This window comes from Centruroides sculpturatus, unplaced genomic scaffold (genome assembly GCF_000671375.1).
Source record: "Centruroides sculpturatus isolate CEXI.00-Female unplaced genomic scaffold, Cexi_2.0 scaffold803, whole genome shotgun sequence".
Taxonomy (NCBI): domain Eukaryota; kingdom Metazoa; phylum Arthropoda; class Arachnida; order Scorpiones; family Buthidae; genus Centruroides; species Centruroides sculpturatus.
The window spans coordinates 376,695-385,827 of NW_019384959.1; the positions used below are offsets into that span (position 1 = coordinate 376,695).

Below are 9,133 nucleotides of genomic sequence, written 5' to 3' on the forward strand. Positions count from 1 at the left end.
CTGACCACTATGAAAGCTCAAATCGCCCACTAGTACCAGGTTGACTACCACTGAACTATAGTCTATTTATCGTAACTTGGCACCTACTGTAAACAAACTGAGACACACCTTCTTTTGTTTATTGGTTTAAACCCACGTCCATCAATTAAAAATCGCATTGCATCTCATTCGTCCTCAGAAAATAGTTCTTTGTTATTTATAAAATCATTAATGAAATACTAGTCACTTAGCAATGATTATAAATGTAATTATTTCATATTTGTCAAGTTGTTATTTTAATGAATATTTGCACATTCTGAATCATTAGAAATAAACTTTTTCCGATCATGTGCACTATAATGTTTGTTTCTTTTTCCATTCATTACAATAACTATCATTATTTCAAACTGTGTTGTTGAATTAAAAAAATGGCAAACTTGAATATAAATATGGCAAGGAAAATCGCTGAGGAGCTCGGATGAACAAATAGTATTAAATTTGTTTAATTCTTTAACTGAAACAAATCCAGAAGTCTGCGTGCAGGATATAGTGAAAATGGTAGCAAAGACAATCACAGGGATATCAGAACGGAGCATTTACAGAATTCGTAAACAATATTTTATTAATGGTAAAGTAATAACTCCTTCGAAAACCCGTAAGCATACTCAACTTGTTGACAAATATGACGAATTCACAAAATGTGCCATTAGAGGTAAAGTACACAATTTTTATTTTTTTAAATGAATTACCTACTGTAGATAAGATATTACAGGCTGTTAATGATGATCCAGATTTACCAGACTTTACTCGATCTATACGATCTATAATTTGTTAAAATTACTTAATTTTAAATATATGAACCGAAACAGAAATAGTAGATTAATTGAAAGAGACGATATCATTTTATGGCGAAGACAATATCTACAAAAAATAAGAGAAATGCATTCTTTAGGCCGTAAGATTTACTATTTGGACGAAACATAGATTAATTCGGGCCATACCAAGAATAAAGTCTGGAAGGACTATTCAATTACGTCATGTCGCGAAGCTTTTATGTCTGGACGATCTACTGGATTGAAAAATCCTTCTGGAAAGGGGAAACGAATAGTTGTTGTTCATATAGGCAGCAATACAGGTTTTCTGAATGGTGGTCTGTATGAATTTGAATCAAAGTCAACAAAAGATTACCACAAAGAAATGGATAGCAATAATTTCAAAAAATGATTTGAAAAAATATCAAAATTAGAAAGTAATGCTGTTGTTGTCATGGTCAATTCTCCATATTACTCAGCTAAAATTGAGAAGATGCATGAGGATGTGACATACGCCTTAAAAATTTCCATCTCCTCTAACCAATTTTTAAGGCGTATGACACATCCTCACGCATTAATACAAGAGACAAGATTTGCCTTTCCATGGCATGGTAGAACTTATTGCATACGGAGTGATAGCATTATATTATATTATTACGTGGTAAAGAATAATTAAAAAATTACTGGGGAACATGTGAGATCATTATTAATTATTTATCTCACTCTCATGTATGTTATGCATTTTGACATAACTTTCTCTTGTGTTTGGACATTGATCGTTAGGCTGTGTACACATTAGGCGTTTTCAAACGCGTGCTTCGGTAACGCGCGTTCTAACCCTTCTGGGTTCTTCTTCGAGTAAATCATCTGGATTGAACATGAATATGAAAAATTTGAACAAATCCAAACGTTGGTGAGTTTGAATTGTTTGGTTCGTTTGCGTATTCTGTCACGTGATTTCTTTGAAAGTGCTCGAACTTGCTTTGTACACATTAGGTGTTTTGCATTGCGTTAAACACGCGTTAGCAGTGTACACACCGCGCGTTTAGCTCGGTGTTCGACGGCCGTTCGCACTGCCTCAGTTTGGAAATGGGCATGAAAGTAATTGCTTGTGTGTGCCTCCTCCATCATCCTATATAAAAGACGATGGCAGAGGCAAAGATAATTTTGGGTGCACCCAATATTACGAGGTAGACTAACGCATGGAATGTTTGTGACGTTGTATCCAAAACTAAGACAATATGAACCCAAGTTTTTAATTCTTTTAGAATATCTATAAAATCATTTGACGATGGCTGGTCTCTTTTAGATTTCATCAATAAATAGATCAGTATCGAAATGATCATTCTCCATTTCGGCCAATGTGTGTCTACTCTACCCGAAAGCGCACGATCGAATGTTCAACAACATGGCAGCACATGTATCTCAAAGCGCGCAGCTGACGCCTGCAAAACGCACGTTCTAACCAAAATCTATCAACGCACGCTTAGCCAGAAGCGCATGTTTGAGTGTGTATACCTATGCGGAACTCTTGGTTCTTTAATTAAAATAAATTAATTATGAAAACATTCCTTTTGGAAGATTATACACTGTATGCACCGGTTATAGGTTCAAGTAGGTCATATTTTGTTGAAAATAGAACTTTTGGATATTGTTAAAAAAATAAAACATAAATACCAGTCGACCCCCCCCTATAACACTGTTGATTTTTCCATTTTATATGAATTCCATGTTGTACGAGTCATTTAGATTTTACAAATACGTGTGCCGGGCTGTAAACGGCTCACGTATTTGTAAAATCTAAGTGACTCGTACAACATGGAATTCATATAAAACGGAAAAATCAACAGTGTTATAGGGGGGTCGACTACAATAAATATATTATTGACGAAGTGGCCAAAGAAATGGATATTGATGTGTTACATTTACTTCCGTATCATTGTAATTTAAATCCTATTGAATTGATATGGGCAGATATGAAAGGTCACAACATCGCACGTCACAACACAACATTCAAACTGTCAGATGTACGAATTTTAATGAATAAAGCTATTAAACAAATAACTGAAGAACAATGGAGTTTTAAAATGCATCGAATATATAGAAAAAGAACAACAATGAATGTGGGAACTTGATGAGATTTCGGAAACTGTTGTAGAAAAACTAATTATTCAATCTAACACATATAGTGACGAAAGCGATATAAATGATTACTTTGAGCAACTATCTTTTGATACAGATGATTAATAAGGTAAGTTCACACTATAATTATTTAAAAATTTAATTATATAAATATCACATAGATAAATTCATACATTACAGTAACATTTTCCTTTAGAGGTAGAGGTTTGCGTATTATTTTAAGGATTGCAGAATTTTTTGTTTTTTTTAATATTTATTTAATAAAATAGTTTTGTAGATAAAAATTCTGAAGTATGTTCAATTACAAAATTATAAATATGTTTTCTGTAAGTCTTAATAATATTTACTTAATAATAATTTTTGACAAACTACTGTGTATTTAAATGATGGAAATAATTTAAACGGCTATGTAAAGATGTTAAAGTAGGCAATAATTTCTAAGTACTGTATTATCTCGGTAATTTTTAAATTGTTGTGACAACTCTGACCTACTTTAATATGTGCAGAGAAAGGGGCTTAGCTGGTCATCACGTGTCGAGCCACTTCCGATTGTGATTTGACCAATGAAAATCTCCGGCTGATTAATACGACAAAATCTTTGTTTACAGTAGGTGCCAAGTTATAATAAATAGACTATAGAGCACAGGTTCTCAAATTTATTTCGACCACCACCTACTTTGAGTTTAAAAAATTCTAGTGCCCCCATATTTTCATATTTTTTAACGTACCTTTTTACATTACCATCTGTTGCATATCTTAAAAACAGTTATTGCAAATAGAATGTTTAAACGTGCATTATTATATGGATAGGATAGATAGGATAGATATATTTCTATGCATTATTATATATATTTATATGCATTATTATATGGCTAGGATAGATAGGATAGATATATTTCTTCTCATTGAAACATTTTTTGATCTCAGAAATAGGATATGGGTCACCTATATCCTATTTCTGAGATCAAAGAATGTTTCAATGAGAAGAAATAAAACTCATATTTAATCACCGAGCCTTCTACTGCCTTCTGAAAGCTTCCATCGCCCACAAGGGGACATTATCGCCCTCTTTGAGAAAGGATGAACTAGAGGATGGGGACTTAACTGTCTACCTATAGCAAAATTATTTGTATCTGATTATTAGTTAGCCTTAATAAATCGTGATAAAATATCTAGCGGATTGTTTAGTAGGTTATTACAAACATATCAGCTTGTTATTACAGACAACATACAGTAGAGCATCGATTATCTGACTCAATTGGGGACTCAGGTTGGTCGGATAACTGAAAAATCGGATAACCGAAAAAAATACATTATTAGTATAGTATATTAGTATATCCCATGTAATTAGTATATTAGTTAGTATATCGCTATTAACCAACTTCGCATTGAATTTTCATCGATGTTAAGCCTAACAAATTTTAAAAAATAATAATAATCGTTGCTATCATATCGTTAAAAATTATTTTAAAATTATTTTATTGCTCACAAAACAAACAACCACTCATAATTAGAAAATTAAGTCTCGTTTAAATACTGGCCGCCCTTTAATGGTCAAGCCGTGTTGCCAGCTAAAACACGCAAAAATTTAACAAAAATAATATTAAAGTAGCCAAGACATAGCCAAATATTGTAGTGCCACATCACTAGCGGACATTTGAAATTTGCCGACTAGAATGGTCGGTTAACTGATGTGACGGTTAATCGGGGGTCGGATAATCGATGCTCTACTGCAGGAGTGTCCAACCCGCGGCCCAAGGCAAGTTCCAATGCGGCCCAATAAACATGTAAACAAAACTGACAAATTTTTAAATTATTTATTTATTTCTACGGCATAAACCTCAAAAAAGAAGTTTCACAAAGCCGTAAACCTTTATACATGTTTTATTTTTTAATAGAAAGGAAGTATTTTCAAATATTTGTAGTGTGTGAATGAGGAAGGAATACTAAATAAACCTGGAGTAGTGACTCAAAGGACTATAGCCCAAAATTCGGGGAAAGGAGAGAAAGGCCAAAAAAAAAAAAAGAAGTGAGAAAGGTTGGAAAATTACGGATCAATATTTCTGTGAGGGTCGTGAAAAGCGAGTCGGAAATATGAATAATTACGAGACTTTTAAGTCGGAGTTTCGAAGATCGAATCGGGTTGAGGGGATGTGTTAGTGACAGAACCCAGATGAGACGAAAACTTTCTCGAATTGTAAAACAAACGCGACGCGACGATAAATAACAGGGGGGGAATGTCGACAGAGAGAGTGAGCTTTGTCGAGATGCGCGCGAACAAATATCGGGTCGAAGCAAGCGGGAGAAAGGGGAGTCTAAGAACAAAAGGGACATCTGTTAAGTAAGAACGTGGTAGGGGATAAATGGCCACAAGAACATCTGGTGGACCGTTTAGGTTCAAAGATGACAGAGAAAAGGGCCATAACAGAGTAAAATACGAGAGCGAACGTTAAAAGGCCGTCATCACCTCTCCGACCTTTTCCTGACCTGGATCGGTCTCGGGTTTCGCCTAGAAACAAAACGAGTGACCAATCGGGGTAAGGGAGAGGGTGAACGGGACCAATCAAGAGGATGAGATTGGGGGAAAATCTTATAAAACCATGGGTCTCAAGGACAAAGAGTGGATTGACAGCCGAGTCTCAGCCGTGCACCGGACCCAAAAATCCAGGACGCCACCACATTCGAGCTCTGTCGCATCCTTGGAGGAAAGGAGACAAGACATCGTACGCCAGGTTGACCGGACATTGTACGCAAGATGTAGAAGATACCGCCCACAAGATTTTCCGGACACCGCCCGCAGACCTTTAGTCTCTACCTCGTTCAAGCCCCGGGCATATCCGAAGTGGCATATCAGCTGGCCAACGTAGTAATTCTTGTTCTTCCCATTGTGTAAGTTAATCTAATGTCAAAATAAATGGTTTTCGTGTACGACACTTGTCATCTCTGTCTCCTACCGCCGCCACCCACATACGGTTTGACCCTAGGTTTTCCTGACGCACAATTAACGTATTGCCCCCAAAATCGGTGACCTTACATTTGCGTAACAGAAGGTCTATTTAACCTTTCTCACTTATTTATATCTTGACTTTTCTCTCCATTCCCCGAATTTGGGTCTATAATCCTCTGACTCCCAACTCTAGCTTTATTTAATATTCCTTTTAGCGTTGCAAGATTTGTCTACTTTGCGCCAAATTTAGGTACCCTTTTTTAGTTTGGTGTAAAAAAATATCATTTGGCGCATTGGCTACATTTTGGGCTACATATTATTTATAAATATATTAGTTGAATAAAAATGTACTTTAAAATGGTGTTTCGTTGTTTTATTAATTAAAGACCCAAATAAAACAAATATTTGTGTTTTTCAAATAAATTTTTGTTTGACTTCTTTATAATAAATAAAATTTCTAAGTAGAAATTAAAAGTGTCTGTAGAAGTAATTTTTTAAAATATCCTTTTTCGTGATAAAGTTTTAATACTTATTACTATAATCTAGACATGTAAATTCTTAAATATATTTGTATATTTAAAAATTGGGTCACAATATATTTGTGGCCCAGAACTCCATGACTTCTTCCAATGTGGCCCAGAGAAACCAAACGGTTGGACACCCCTGCTCTACTGTATTAGTTTCTCTGACAGAGATGCTAAACAACGTAACGAGTCATTTTTGTTAAAGATAACAAAACCGGAAAAGGATGCAATATAAAAACGCAATAACAGAAATCGTTTGGGTTCGTTCTCAAAATCTGTTTGATTGATTTGCCATTTTCCATTAATTGCAATGAGGAATCCAAAAATGTAATAAAAATGGGGGGGTCCTTGACTTCATTTTTGAGATATAAGGTCATAGCACAAGTGCGCGCGACAAATCGCTATCGCAGGAAATCGCGTGATATTCCATGGTTGGTAGAATGTCTTCTATGGGCTTATAGAATTGAGTTCGTTCTCAAAATTGAATGGGCCGATTTTGATAAAACTTTGCCATTTTATGTTAATTGCGTTGAGTAATCCAAAAATGTAATGAGGGTACTGTTCATTTAAATGTAAAAAATAGGGGTCCATGACTTCGTTTACGATATACAGAGGCATTAAAGTGACAATGTTTGTGCTCCCTGGTATTCCGTTAGCCTGTGCGCGGCTAACGGAATTTAGGCCTATGGGTCCAAAATCATAACATCATTGCATGCACCTAACCGAAAATAGGCACCGAAACGAACAAAATCACCTTTCTGTCTGCAAGTGGTAATATATATACACCTGAAGATGTCTGTTATATATAGATGAAAACATTAGTAAAAATTAGTAATTTGAGGTATGCTCATGTAGGTGTTTTGGAAAGTTATTGAAATTATATAACCTTGACCCTGAAAATCATTAATATGAATTTTTCATAAAGTGAACTAACTGTTGGTCACCTAGCAATTCATATTAATGAGAGTTGACTGTGTTTCTTAAAAAATTGCAACCTTTTTCATTTGAGTAGGAATTAAGCATGGCTTTTTTTATTGCTATTCTGCCATATAGGTTTTTCATGTAATTGATTTATGATTGTGTTTTAATTGTAGACCTTTTTCATGGCCAAACACATCAGATTTAATTTCTCTTGCAAATTTTTTAGGATCTTTAGTTGCTGCTTTTACAATCAATTTGTCTTTATGAGTAGATTTCATCTTTCATTGTTTTATTCTTTGATCTTCAACAGATTCATTTTCTTTGTATTTAATTTTTTAAACGCCACCTTCAGCAGATAAATTATGCTGTTTAGCAAATGCACAAAATGATCACAGTTGTTCATAACTATTCACAACTTCCATTTTCAGAACAGAAGATAATTCATTCCATAGAACTGTTGTTACTTTGTAAAATGTCATTAGATTGTGTAAACTGTATAATAATTTGTATATGTCAATTTATGCACGTTTTTTTTGTTTTTTAGAATGTCAACAAAATATTTTTGGCTTGCAATGTTTTTCAATTTTAAAAATTCAAAAAAATTTATATAAAATGGTAAATAAATACATAAGTATATACTATGCATGTATCTATAGCCTAAAGTCACAAGAAAAATATATTTTCAGTTTAACATTAACCAATAGAAAGCATATATAATATCATATTCTGAATACTAAATATATGATATCAAATTATTTTAAAAAACCAAAACAAATTTACCTGGGAATTCCTACATTTGTCAAGTTGTTAGATTTGAGAAGTACAAGCTTATGCTTCTTTATCAATAGAAATGAAAAGTAAGATAAAATTTTTTTTGTATAGCATTTCTTTAGACTATTTAGCAGTATTTACTTCTTTTAATCCTAGATGTAAGAACTTATACAATAATACATGATGATACTTATTTTTTTGTCCTTCCTAGGCTACCATATCTGCGTGATCTGACAACTATTTCATTCCAATATCTATTTTTCTATTGTTGCCAGTATCTGTTGACATATTTAACAAATCAGTAATTTTGTCACAGTTCTTTCTCAAAAGAACAAATTCTTTACTACAGTTGCATTGTAAATGTAAATGTATATTTGTATAGAATCACTATGAAACAAAACAGTTTTATCTGATCCAAAATCCAAATACAGTTGAATGCTGAGTCCATTAGGCCTTCTAATAAATAGGATTTTCTATCAATAGGTAATGTGTGTTTGTAGGAATTAAATAGGCTTAGACCTATTATTTAGAACTGCTTATAATTGAAAGTAGAATAGAATAATTCTGTTTTTACAAATAATCATTTCTGCAACTTGTTTCAACTCGATTGAAATTCATTCACAATGGCATTAGCACACATTTCACATTAGTCACAAGCTTTATCCATTTCATAAGTGCTAAGCCAGCAAAAAGTGAATGTAAACAAAACTGTAATTTTGCTATTATCAGCTATTTATCAGTCTAAATTTAATAATAATTGTAGTGTGAAAACTCTTACATACCTGTATAAATGATTGCTTCAGGAAGCCTAAAATCAAATTGTCTATTTAAATTGCCTAAAGTCAAATTTCAGTTTTCTTGACAACAGAAAGAACATCTAAAGTTTTATTTTATTTAGCATGCTTTAGATTTGCTGCTCATAATAAAGTCTAGCTAGCCTACCATCATTGCCTGCCAAAAAAATAAATTAAAAAATTCTATTTAATAAAAAAATAAAAAAATCAGGTAACTACTTATGCATATGATATTTTCTAAAA

The 9,133-nt window shown here is 33.4% G+C and overlaps 1 pseudogene; it reads left to right on the forward strand.

The window, feature by feature from the left end:
• The first annotated feature begins 426 nt into the window (after positions 1-426).
• LOC111632419 lies at positions 427-2,473 on the forward strand (annotated as a pseudogene).
• Positions 2,474-9,133: the final 6,660 nt, after the last annotated feature.